This window comes from Hemitrygon akajei, chromosome 2, assembly GCF_048418815.1.
Source record: "Hemitrygon akajei chromosome 2, sHemAka1.3, whole genome shotgun sequence".
Taxonomy (NCBI): domain Eukaryota; kingdom Metazoa; phylum Chordata; class Chondrichthyes; order Myliobatiformes; family Dasyatidae; genus Hemitrygon; species Hemitrygon akajei.
Window position 1 is genome coordinate 73055178 of NC_133125.1, and position 12772 is coordinate 73067949.

The following is a 12772-nucleotide window of genomic DNA, read 5'->3' on the forward strand; positions in this document are numbered from 1 at the left end:
AAGAGGACATGAGTTGAGAGTTAGGGGCAAAAATTTAGGGGTAATACGAGGGGGAACTTCTTTACTCAGAGAGTGGTAGCTGTGTGGAACAAGCTTCCAGTAGAAGTGGTAGAGGCAGGTTTAATATTGTCATTAAAAAAAAATTGGGTAGGTATATGGACAGGAAAGGAATGGAGGGTTATGGGCTGAGTGCAGGTCGGTGGGACTAGGTGAGAGTACGCGTTCGGCATGGACTAGAAGGGCCGAGATGGCCTGTTTCCATGCTGTAATTGTTATATGATTATATCCCTTCTTAGTTAGCCCTTCTGCAGTTAAGCACTTTCCCATTTTGTCTGTTTTTATCCCTTTCTATAGCTATGCTGAAGCTAAGGAAGTTGTGGTCACTCTCACCAAAATGCTCCCCCACCAAGAGGTCTGCCACCTGATCAGGTTCATTACCCTGAACTAGATCTAGTATGCCCTCTCCTCTCGCCAGCTGGTCCACATACTGTGTTAGGAATCCTTCTTGAACACACCTGACAAATTCAGCCCCACGCCAAACATAGTGTTTAGTCTGATGGTCAAAAAGCTCAATTTTGGTTCCAGCTGAATTCAGAGACTTCCACATGCCTTCTGGCAAACTCTAGTCGAGATTACATGTGAGAATTTTTTAACAGTGGCTTTCTCTCTGCCACTCTCCCATAAAGATGTGCCTGGTGAAGCACCCGGGCAACAGTTGTTAACCATAGAACCACAGAACATTACAGCACAGAAACAGGCCCTTTGGTCTGATTGTTGTATGCACAATCTCTCCCATCTCATTCACTGAAACTTGTAACTCTTCTAGAGTTGCCATAGGTGTTTTGGTGGCCTCTCTTACTAGCCCCTTCTTGCACAGTCAGTCAGTTTTTGAGGACAGCCTGCTCCAGGCAAATTTACAGCTGTGCCATATTCTTTCCATTTTTTTTTTTAACTTTTTTTTATTACTTTCAGATAGTTACAGAATAAATGTGTATGAGAAAAAAAAAATGTGTTACCCAGCCCCCCTCCCCTTAACCCCTCCCCCCTAACATCCCTATTAAAAAAAAAGAGAGAAAAAAAAGGGAATGCCTGGATATTGGAGGGTCCCCACATGCTCCACGGAGTTCGTAATAACTTTAGTGTATGTATTTATTTCTTTCCCCAAGTAACCAATTATTTCATCTTCGGAGCACCTATATATTTAATCCTGTCTTTTGTAAATAAGGGCGCCAAATTTTCAAAAATGTTTCATATTTATCTCTTAAATTGTAAGTGATTTTTTCAAGTGGAATACAGCCATAAATTTCGTTCTTCCAACGATCTATACTTAGATATGTATCCGATTTCCAAGTCACTGCAATAGCTTTTTTGGCTACTGCCAATGCAATTTTTATAAATTCTTTCTGATATTTATTCAATCTGGATATCGGTTTTATCCCTTCAATATTACCTAGTAAAAGTAATATTGGGTTGTGTGGAAGTTGTATTCCAATAATTTGTTCCAATAAAACTCTTAAATTTGTCCAAAAGGTTGAATTTTAGAGCAAGACCAAGTAGAATGTAAAAAAGTACCAATTTCTTGGTTACATCGAAAACACTGATCAGATAGATTTGGGTTTAATTTGTTTATTTTTTGTGGTGTAATATATAGTTGATGTAAAAAATTGTATTGCACTAATCTTAATCGAACGTTTATTGTATTTGTCATACTCTCAAGACATAGTCTTGACCAGTTTTTTTCTTCAATTTTGATATTCAAATCACTTTCCCATTTTTGTCTTGACTTACGGACTCCTTGTTTAATTGCCTGTTTTTGAATCAAATTATACATACAAGAGATAAATTTTTTAATCTTTCCTTTTTGAATTAAAGTTTCTATTTCATTGGGTTTCGGTAGTAACATTGTTTGACCTAGCTTTTCTCTTAAATAAGCCCTTAGTTGAAAGTAACAAAAAAGAGTGTTGTTTGATACTTTATATTTATTCTTTAATTGATCAAATGACATTAATATACCTCCTTCAAAACAATCTCCTATATATCTAATCCCTTTTTGAAACCAATTATATAAAAGTTGATTATCCATTGTAAAAGGAATAAGTCTATTTTGGATTAAAGATCTCTTTGCTAATAAGGATTTCTTTGTCTCATCGTCAACATTTATCTTATTCCATAAATCAATCAAATGTTTTAATATAGGAGATTCTTTCTTTTCCCGTATCCATTTAGATTCCCATTTATATATAAAGTCTTCTGGTATGTTTTCTCCTATTTTATCTACCGTAGATTCCGGATTTTAAGCCGCTACTTTTTTCCCACATTTTGAACAGCTTTGAACTTTGCGGCTAATAATCCGAAGCGGCTAATGCATGATTTTTTTCATGCCGCCTCGTAAACATTTTGCCTCATAACAGTAGACCAATAAAATTGATGAGTAGTTCACAGAGGTCCAATGAAATTGTACGATAAATCAAGCGCACTTTCACAATTAAATTATTGTAAATCAGTCATTTGTACTCACCCTCATCAACATGGAAAACACTCGAAGCATTGTGCTGCCTACTTAGTTTAAACTATATTTGTTTTCTGTACTACATCGCGGGATGCTATGACGTCACACCCGGTTTCGCGGTGTCTTGTGGGAAAATGCCGGTTTGCGATAAACGGAAAGGAGGGGGGGAGCGCATTACGCGAGCGGCTTTGGATCTGAGCGAACTCTGCTTTTAAGTTAAAGGTGATCAATAACTTTTCCTGGTAGGCTGCAATATATATATTTTTTTACCAGTCGTTAGGAGATATTGGAATGTTGTTTAGTAAAGAAGTATACGCAACGTATATTTAAAAGTAGCCGCGTACGGGCACGGTTCGAAAAAAAGCATTTGCAATATGTATTTGTTTTTGTTACCATATGGATTTAATTAAAAGTTAAAAAAATCCTCACGTGTAATATCTTTCTGTGTAAATATCTCATATTACAACGTGGGACACCTGCGGCCGAAAATCCGGTGCGGCCTAAAATCCGATGCGGCCTTTACAATTAAAAAATTGATTTTATTTCTAAAATTAGAGCCAGCGGCTTTTAATCAGGTGCGCTCTGTAGTCCGGAATCTACGGTAGTTCTATTCTGATCCATGCCGGTTTGTCTTTCTCAAAAAAGGATGCAATAAATCTAAGTTGATTTGCTTTATAATAATTCTTAAAATTTGGAAGTTGTAACCCTCCTAGCTCAAATTTCCATGTCAATTTTTCCAACGATATTCTTGACATCTTACCTTTCCAAAGAAACTTCCTCACATATTTATTCAGCTCTTGAAAAAACTTCTGGGGTAATTGTATTGGTAGTGATTGAAATAAGTATTGTAATCTAGGGAATATATTCATTTTTATGGTATTTACTCTACCTACTAATGTTATTGGTAATACCATCCATTTATCAAGATCTTCTTGAATTTTTTTCAATAGTGGTAAATAATTTAATTTGTATATGTTCTTTATATCATTATCGACTCTTATACCTAAATATTTTATACCATTTGCCGGCCATCTAAATTGGATTATTGATCGACATTGATTATAGTCTCCTTTAGTAAGAGGTAAAATTTCACTTTTATCCCAATTTATTTTGTAGCCTGATACTTTCCCATATTCTTCTAATCTATAGGATAATTTACGCAACGATTGCAATGGGTTTGTTAGATAAAGTAGAACATCATCAGCAAATAAGTTAATCTTGTATTCTTCCTGGTTAACTCTAAAACCCTTAATATCTGGGTCCATTCTGATCAATTCAGCTAATGGCTCTATCGCCAACACAAATAAAGCAGGTGATAATGGACAACCTTGCCTAGTTGACCTTGTTAACTGAAATGGTGTTGAAATTTGACCATTTGTCACTACTTTAGCTTTGGGATTAGTATTTAAGGTTTTAATCCATTTTATAAAAGTTACTCCTAATCCATATTTTTCCAATACCTTAAATAAAAAATCCCACTCCAATCTATCAAATGCTTTTTCTGCATCTAAAGCAACTGCCACGCTCATTTCCTCCCTCTTCTGTGCTAAATGAATTATACTAAATAAGCGAGTTACATTATCTGCTGATTGTCTATTTTTAATAAATCCTGTTTGATCCATATGTACTAATTTTGGTAAGCATTTAGATAATCTATTAGATAAGATTTTTGCTATTATTTTATAATCAGTATTTAATAAAGAAATCGGTCTATATGATGATGGCTTTAAAGGATCTCTATCTTTTTTTGGCAATACTATTAAAATGGCTGTCGAAAAGGATTCTGGAAGTTTATGCGTTCTTTCCGCTTGGCGTATTAACTCCATAAGAGGAGGAATTAATAAATCTTTAAACTTTTTATAGAATTCAGGCGGAAAACCATCTTCTCCTGGAGATTTATTACTTTGAAGTGATCCTAGGGCTTCTTCGACCTCTTTCAATGTAAAAGGCATATCTAATCCCTTCTGTTCTTCCGTATTTAATTTTGGAAGAGTTATTTGTGATAGAAACCTTTCTATCTTGACATTGTCATTTTGTGATTCTGATTTGTACAACTCAGAGTAAAAATTTTTAAAAGCTTCATTAATTTCTAAAGGTTTATAAGTAATTTTATTTACTCTTGTTCGAATTGCATTTATTGTTTTAGAAGTCTGGTCTGTTTTTAGCTGCCATGCAAGAACTTTATGGGATCTTTCACCTAGTTCATAATATCTTTGTTTAGTTCTCATAATTGCTTTTTCCGTTCGATATGTTTGGAGCGTATTATATTGTAACTTCTTGTTAATAGGTTGTCTTCGTTTTTCTTCTGTCATATTTCTTTGGGATTCTTTTTCTAATTTTGTAATCTCTTTTTCCAATTGATCTATTTCTATCATATATTCCTTCTTAATTTTAGAAGTATAACTTATTATCTGACCTCTCAAGTATGCCTTCATTGCTTCCCACACTATAAATTTATCATCAACTGAATGTGAATTTATATCTAAAAAGAACTGAATCTGTTTTTTCATAAAATCACAAAAGTCTTGACGTTTTAATAATATTGAATTAAATCTCCACCTATAAACTGATTCCTCTTTATCTATCATTATCATTGTCATTATTAAAGGAGAATGATCTGACAATATTCTTGCTTTATATTCCACATTTTTCACTCTATCTTGAATATTTGTTGATAATAGGAAAAAGTCTATCCTTGAGTATGTTTTATGTCTATTTGAATAAAATGAATAATCTCTTTCTTTTGGATTAATTCTTCTCCATATATCAATCAGATTTAAGTCTTTCATCAATGATAGAGTTAATTTTACTGCTTTTGATTTTGTAACAACCTTTGTTGATCTATCTAAAGCTGGATCTAGACAAAAATTAAAATCTCCACCTATGAATATTTTATCATGTGCGTTGGCCAAATTCAAAAAGACCTCCTGTATGAATTTTACATCATTTTCATTTGGTGCATAAATGTTCATAAGGGTCCATAGTTCTGAAAAAATTTGACAGTGTATAATTAGATATCTCCCCGCCGAATCAATTAATACGTTTTGTATTTTAATTGGTAGATTTTTGTTAACCAAAATTGCAACTCCTCTCGCCTTTGAATTAAATGAAGCTGCAATAACATTTCCAACCCAGTCTCTTTTTAATTTCTGATGTTCTATGTCTGTTAAATGAGTTTCTTGTAAAAAAGCTATATCTGTTTTCATTTTTTTTAATATATGTTAAAATTCTTTTTCTTTTTACTGGCCCATTAAGCCCATTAACATTAAAACTTAAAAAGTTTAATAGATTAGTCATTTTTTTTTATTATATTATTCCAATCTATAATAATACCTAATCTTTCCACTTTTGTGGTATCTTGGGAAATCTTTATAAAAATCTCCGTGTTGCTATGTGTGTCCCCACCAATCATCCAGGCTAAAAGATAGAAGAAAATTAAAATATAAAGAAAAAAACAAAATACCCCCCTACTAATGTTGTGGAAAAAAAACACAACATTACCCCCCTCTGCTGTACGGGTCATGGCAACCGCCATGATTACACACGTGAATCCCGCAGTAACCGATCCAAAGCTCCCCAGCCCCCCCGCAACACAAAAACGTATATGTATAAGAAGAGAAAAAAAAAAGAAATACCATTCTCATTTAGTGTTTCTAAAATTTTGCTTTTCTCTTCTATAATATCCATAAATGTCCATCACTTCTGTTCGTTGGGTCTATCTTCATCTTTAATCCATTACGTTTGGAAGTCTCTATGCGTAATTAGCGAATAGATGGAAGTTCTTGTACAAACTCCTCCGCTTTTCGATAATCGGGAAAAAATTTTTTTCCTTCCTCCAAAAAAATTATCAGTGTTGCTGGATGACGCATTGTAAATTTGTAACCCTTTACCCATAAGGCTTTTTTCACTGGGTTAAATTCCTTCTTTCTCTTCAACAGGTTGTAACATATCAGGATAAAAAAGAACTGGTTTTCCTGCTATCATCAATGGTCCGTTTCTCTTTTTGGCACTTTGGGCAGCGGCCTTCAGGATCTTTTCTTTGTCTTGGTATCGTAAGCATTTTATCAAAATTGATCGTGGGTTTTGATCAGCTCGAGGTCTTGGCCTTAAGGATCTATGAGCCCTTTCGATCTCAATTGGAATTTCTCCTTCCATTTCCAACTTTTCAGGGATCCATTTTTGAAAAAAATTTATTGGATCTTCTCCTTCTATATCTTCTTTAAGTCCAACAATTTTAATATTATTTCGTCTACTGAAATTTTCAAGCTTATCAATTTGTTCCATAAATTGTTTTCTTTCTGATGCCCAAGCAGCATTTTCATTTTCTATTTTGTCCATTCTTTCAACCATGTCCTCCGCTGTAGTTTCCAAGTCCGTAATCCTTTTTTCCATTTTTTCCTGTCTCTTTGTCATTTTATCAAGCATAATCTCCATTTTGGTCATTTTTTTTTTGAGTATTTTTTGATTATTTTTAATTATTTTTAATGTGTCTAATTTACGCATTATTTGCCTCAAAGTCTTTTCTATATTTCTAGAAGGACTTTTAACTTCTTCTTCATCTGATCCTTCCGAGACACTTGACTCTCCCTCCGATTCACTATCACTTTCAGTTGCAGTGGTAGCTGGGCTTTGTAGTTCTTGTTGCTCCCGTTTGCGCATGCTCCGTCCTTCGTGTTTGCGCAATTCACGATGACCCTTCCCTTTAGGAATGGCCATTGTTGCCGCGGTCTCTTGTTCCGCCTCGTCGGTGGCACAACGTACCTGAGACCGCGGTTCCTCGGCAGACGTGGGCCCCGCTCTTGTTCCAACTTGCGTAATCTTCCCGGTATTAGTTTTCTTCATCTTCCTTCTTTGAGGCATAGCTTGACACAATCCGGAGTAGTTTATAAGTAACTTTTAGAAGGTACTGACTAACTTTTCTTCATTTAGACATTAATTTATTAACTTTTTATGGGCGAGCTGGGTTCCAGCGTCTCGATCCTACGTCATCACGTGACGTCCCCCCATTCTTTCCATTTCTTGATGATTGACTTAACTGTACTCCAAGGGATACTCAGTGACTTGGAAATTTTCTTGTATCCATCCCCTGACTTGTGCTTTTCAATAACTTTTATAGACTTGCTTGGAGTGTTCTTTTGTCTTCCTGGTGTAGTTTTTGCCAGGATACTGACTCACCAGCAGTTAGATCTTCCAGATACAGATGTACTTTTACTTCAATCAATTGAAAGGCCTGGACTGCACACAGGTCTCCAAAAACAGATCCCCATTTAATTATTTAACTCCATTCGCCTACTGACACAATTGATCAACAGATGACACAACAGCCACAGCTTTACGTACTGTCCTTCCACATTTGGAGAAGGATGCTTACAAGAGAATGCTGTTCTTGGACTACAGTTCAGCATTCAACACCATAATTCCCTCCAGGCTCGAGAGGAAGCTCAGAGACCTCGGCCTTGTGTAGTTGGATCCTGGACTTCCTGTCAGATCACCGGCAGGTGGTAAGAGTGGGCTCCTTCACCTCCACCCTTCTGACTCTTAACACAGGAGCCCCTCAGGGCTGTGTACTGAGTCCCCTCCTTTACTCCCTGTGCACCCATGACACCCACAGCTCTAACCTGCTAATTAAATTTGCTGATGACACTACACTGAATGGCCTAATCTCAAATAATAATGAGATGGCCTACAGGGAAGAAGTCATCTCTCTGACACAGTGGAGTCATGAAAACAACCTCTCCCTCAATGTTGCAAAAACAAAGTAGCTGGTTGTGGATTACAGTAGGAATGGAAATGGGCTAACCCTCATTGATATCAATTGATCAGGGGTTGAGAAGACAAACAGCTTCAAGTTCATCAGTACTCACATCACTGAGGATCTCAACATGGTCTGTACACACCAACTGTGTGGTGAAAAAGGCATAAGAGCACCTCTTTCATCTCAGATGGTTGAGGAAGTTTGGTATGGGTCCACAAATCCCAAGAACTTTCTACAGGGGCACAATTGAGAGCATCCAGACTGGCTGCATCATTGCCTGGTATGGGAATTGTACCTCCCTTAATCGCAGGGTTCTGCAGGGAGTGGTGCAGACAGCACAGCATATCTGTAGTTGTGAACTTCCCATGATTCAGGACATTTACAAAGACAGGAATGAAAAAGGGCCCAAAGTATCATTGGGGACCCGAGTTATCCCAATCACAATCTATTCTAGCTGCTACCATCCGGTAAACGGTACCGCAGCATAAAAGCAGGACCAACAGGCTCCGGAACAGCTTCTCCAGGCCATCAGACTGATGAACTCATGCTGAGTTGAGTATACTCTATATTAAGTTGACTATTCTATTTATTATTAATTATTATAAATTACTATGATTGCACATTGCACACTTAGATGGAGATGTAATGTAAAGATCTTTACTGCCTATGCACGTGAAGGATGTAAGAAATAAAGTCAATTCGATTCAATTATTTGACTTCTAAAACCAACAGGCTGCATCAGTGATGATCTAGGGTGTCATGTTAAACACTATGAACATAAGATCAGAATTAGGCCATTCAGCCCATTGAGTCTGCTCCACCATTCTATTATGACTGATCCCGGATCCCTCTCATGTGGGTTTCAATGAGACCCCGCAACTGCACCCCCCCCACCCCCCGCATTCTGAGTACAGGCCCAAAGCTGCCAAATGCTCCTCATACGTTAACCCCTTCATTCCTGTATCATCCTCATGAACCTCCTCTGGACTCTCTCCAGTGATACATCCTTTCTGAGATATGGGGCCCAAAACTGTTGACAATACTCCAAGTATTGTCTGATTATTGTCTTATTAAGGCTCAGCATTATCTCCTTGCTTTTACATTCCACTCCCCTTGAAATGAATGCAACATTGCATTTACCTTCTTTAGCACAGATTCAGCCTGGAAATTAACCTTCTGGGAGCCTTGCACAAGGACACCCAAGTCCCTCTACAACGTGATCTTTGAACCATCTCCCCATTAGATAATAGTTAGAACATGGAAATCTACAGCACATTATGATCCTTTGGCCCACAATGTTGTGCCGACCATGTAACCTACTCCGGAAACTGCCTAGAATTACCCTGTCACATTGCCCTCTATTTTTCTAAACTCCATGTACTGCCCAGGAGTCTCTTAAAAGATCCTATCGTATCTGCCTCCACTACCGTTGCTGGCAACCCATTTCACGCACCCACCACTCTCTGTGTAAAAAACTTACCCCCTACATCCCCTCTGTACCTACTTCCAAGCACTTTAAAACTATACCCTCTCGTGTTAGCTATTTCAGCCCTGGGAAAAAGCCTCTGACTATCCACACGATCAATGCCTCTCATCATCTTATACACCTCTATCAGGTCACCTCTCATCCTCCGTCGCTCCAAGGAGAAAAGGCTGAGTTCACTCAACCTATTCTCATAAGGCATGCTCCTCAATCCAGGCAACATCCTTGTAAATTTCCTCTGCATTTCTAAGTTTCTAAATCTCTAAATTTCCACATCCTTCCTGTAGTGAGGTGACCAGAACTGAGCACAGTATTCCAAGTGGGGTCTGACCAGGGTCCTATATAGCTGCAACATTACCTCTTGGCTCCTAAACTCAATCTCACGAGTGATGAAGGCCTATGCACCATATACTTTCTTAACCACAGAGCCAACCTGCATAGCAGCTTTGAGTGTCCTATGGACTCGGACCCCAAGATCTTTATGATCCTCCACACTGCCAAGATTCTTACCATTAATACTATATTCTGCCATCATATTTGACTTACCAAAATGAACCACTTCACACTTATCTGGGTTGAGCTCCACCTGCCACTTCTCAGCTCAGTTTTCATCCAATTGATCACCTGCTGTAACCTCTGACAGCCTTCCACACTATCCACAACACCTCCATCTTTGTGTCATCAGCAAATTTACTAACCCATCCCCCCATTTCCTCATCCAGGTCATTTATAAAAATCACGAAGAGAAGGGGTCCCAGAACAGATCCCTGAGGTACACCACTGGTGACTGACCTCCATGCAGAATATGACCCATCTACAACCACTCTTTGCCTTCTGTGGGCAAGCCAGTTCTGGATCCACAAAGCAATGTCCTCTTGGATCCCATGCCTCCTTACTTCCTCAATAAGCCTTGCATGGGGTACCTTGTTAAATGACTTGCTGAAATCTATATACACTACATCTACTGGTCTACCTTCATCAATGTGTTTAGTCACATCCTCAAAAAATTCCCCTTTATTCCTGCTCGTTGCCTCCTGGTTGTCAGCCATTCCTCTATCCAGTATCTTTCCTGTAATCCCATAGAATTTTATCTTGCTAAGCAGCTTCATGTGTGGTACCTTAGCAAATGCCTTCTGGAAACCCAAGTAAATTACATCCACTGCCTCTCCTTTGTCCACCCTGTTTGTGACTTCCTTGAAGAATTCTAACAGATTTGTCAGGCAAGATTTTCCTTGCAGAAACCATGCTGACTTTGACTTATTTTATCTTTAATCTCTGTATCTTAAAAGGGGTGAATATTTGCGCAATTAATTATTTTGTAGAGATCTGTCTTTTTCTGTTGATCAGTGTCAAAAAAGCCAAATCAAATCCACTGAGATTCAATGTTGTAAAACAATAAAACAAGAAAACTTCCGGGGGGGGGGGGGGGAAATACTTTATATGGGCACTCTACATATAGTCCAAGACTCTGAGTGACCATGTCCGGCAATCGCTGGTAGTCCCCCAGCAGTGTGCAGACATACATGATCCAGCCTATCATTCCACTGCTTGTACGTGGGAGGGCAGCACTGACTGAGGAGGCAATCCCCAGCCGAACTCAGAGGGCCACTGTAATGCTTCTACATTTTCTCATCTGGTCTGCAGTAGCAAGCAAGCCAAAGGCTTCAGGCCCAGTTCTCCGTACAAGTGAGGCTTCAGAGCTACCATGTTGTCTGTCCTGCCACCAGACAAGGGTAACAGGTCTGTGGCAACTTACATTATCACTGTCCAACACAGTCTTGCAATTGCAAGTGAAATGCCTGAGACAATCTCCTACAATTATACTGCACCAATTTTGATGCTTCTGAGTAATGGGCAGCAACACAATCTGCAGCCAGGTCAGTTCCCCTATACCCAAGCTGGCTCCTTCGACACACCGGCGGGCTCCTCCGATATCCTGACCGGCTCCTCCAATACCTCAGCCAGCTCCTTCTCCAACACAAGGCTGGACGAGCAGATGCTGGAAATTCAAGCAACACACACAAAATGCTGGTGGAACACAGCAGGCCAGGCAGCATCTATAGGAAGAAGCACTGTTGACGTTTCCGGCCGAGACCCTTCGTCCTGACGAAGTGTCGACAGTGCTTCTTCCTATAGATGCTGCATGGCCAGCTGCGTTTCACCAGCATTTTGTGTGTGTTCCTTCTCCAACATCCTGGCCGGCCCCTTTGACATTTTGACTGGCTCCACTGCTGACACCAGTACAGCTACTCTGATCAACAAACAGCTCATTGATGGAGTAGTGCTGAGGTTCTTGGAGTAGAAATGTCTTTGAATTGTGAAAAAACAAACTTTTACAAAGAGAAATGCACCTTTGGTTGCCCCCCCGAGAGGCTACTGCATTCACACACGCCGCCATCTTACAGAAATTTACTAGAGAATAAAAAAAGCTCACCCTTTTTTACCTGTGCCTGTTACCTGAAACCTTTGTATTTCAAATTCTCCTAAGTCACTTACTCAGCCTCTTCTCTCTGAGCTTGTTTTACCTTTGGCTTCAATATCTCAAGATCACATTCCACAATCAAAAAGAAATGATAACATCTGACTCGGCACCCTTGGCCTGCACCTGTTCTTGCTGAAGCCTGATGAGCCTAAGGCTTGGTGCTCCATTCATACCTCCTTTCTTTTTACTGGCGCACTCCCAACCAGACTTGTTCTTTACAAACGGCTCCCAGCCTGCTATAAGGTCTGGCCATTTCTCCGACCTCCCTCATTACAAGGCGTTTTTGCTAACACATCTGCATCAATGTTCTAACAGGCTACATCACGGTCTGGTATGGTATGGGGGAGGGGGTCTATTGTACAGGGTCAAAGAAAGCTGCAAAATTAATCAGCTCCATCATGGGCACTAGCCTCTGTAGTATCCAGGAAACTTTCAAAGAGTGATGTCTCAAAATGATGGCATTGTTATTAAGGACACCCACTACCCAGGACATGCCCTCTTCTCATTGCTACCACCAGGAGCTACAGGAACCTGAAGGCACAC

General features: G+C 39.0%; 1 protein-coding gene across 6 annotated transcripts in view; it reads right to left on the minus strand.

The window, feature by feature from the left end:
- uba6 (ubiquitin like modifier activating enzyme 6) overlaps window positions 1-12772 on the minus strand; it is a 329252-nt gene that overhangs the window by 62720 nt on the left and 253760 nt on the right. The gene's annotated exons all lie outside the window — the stretch shown is intronic.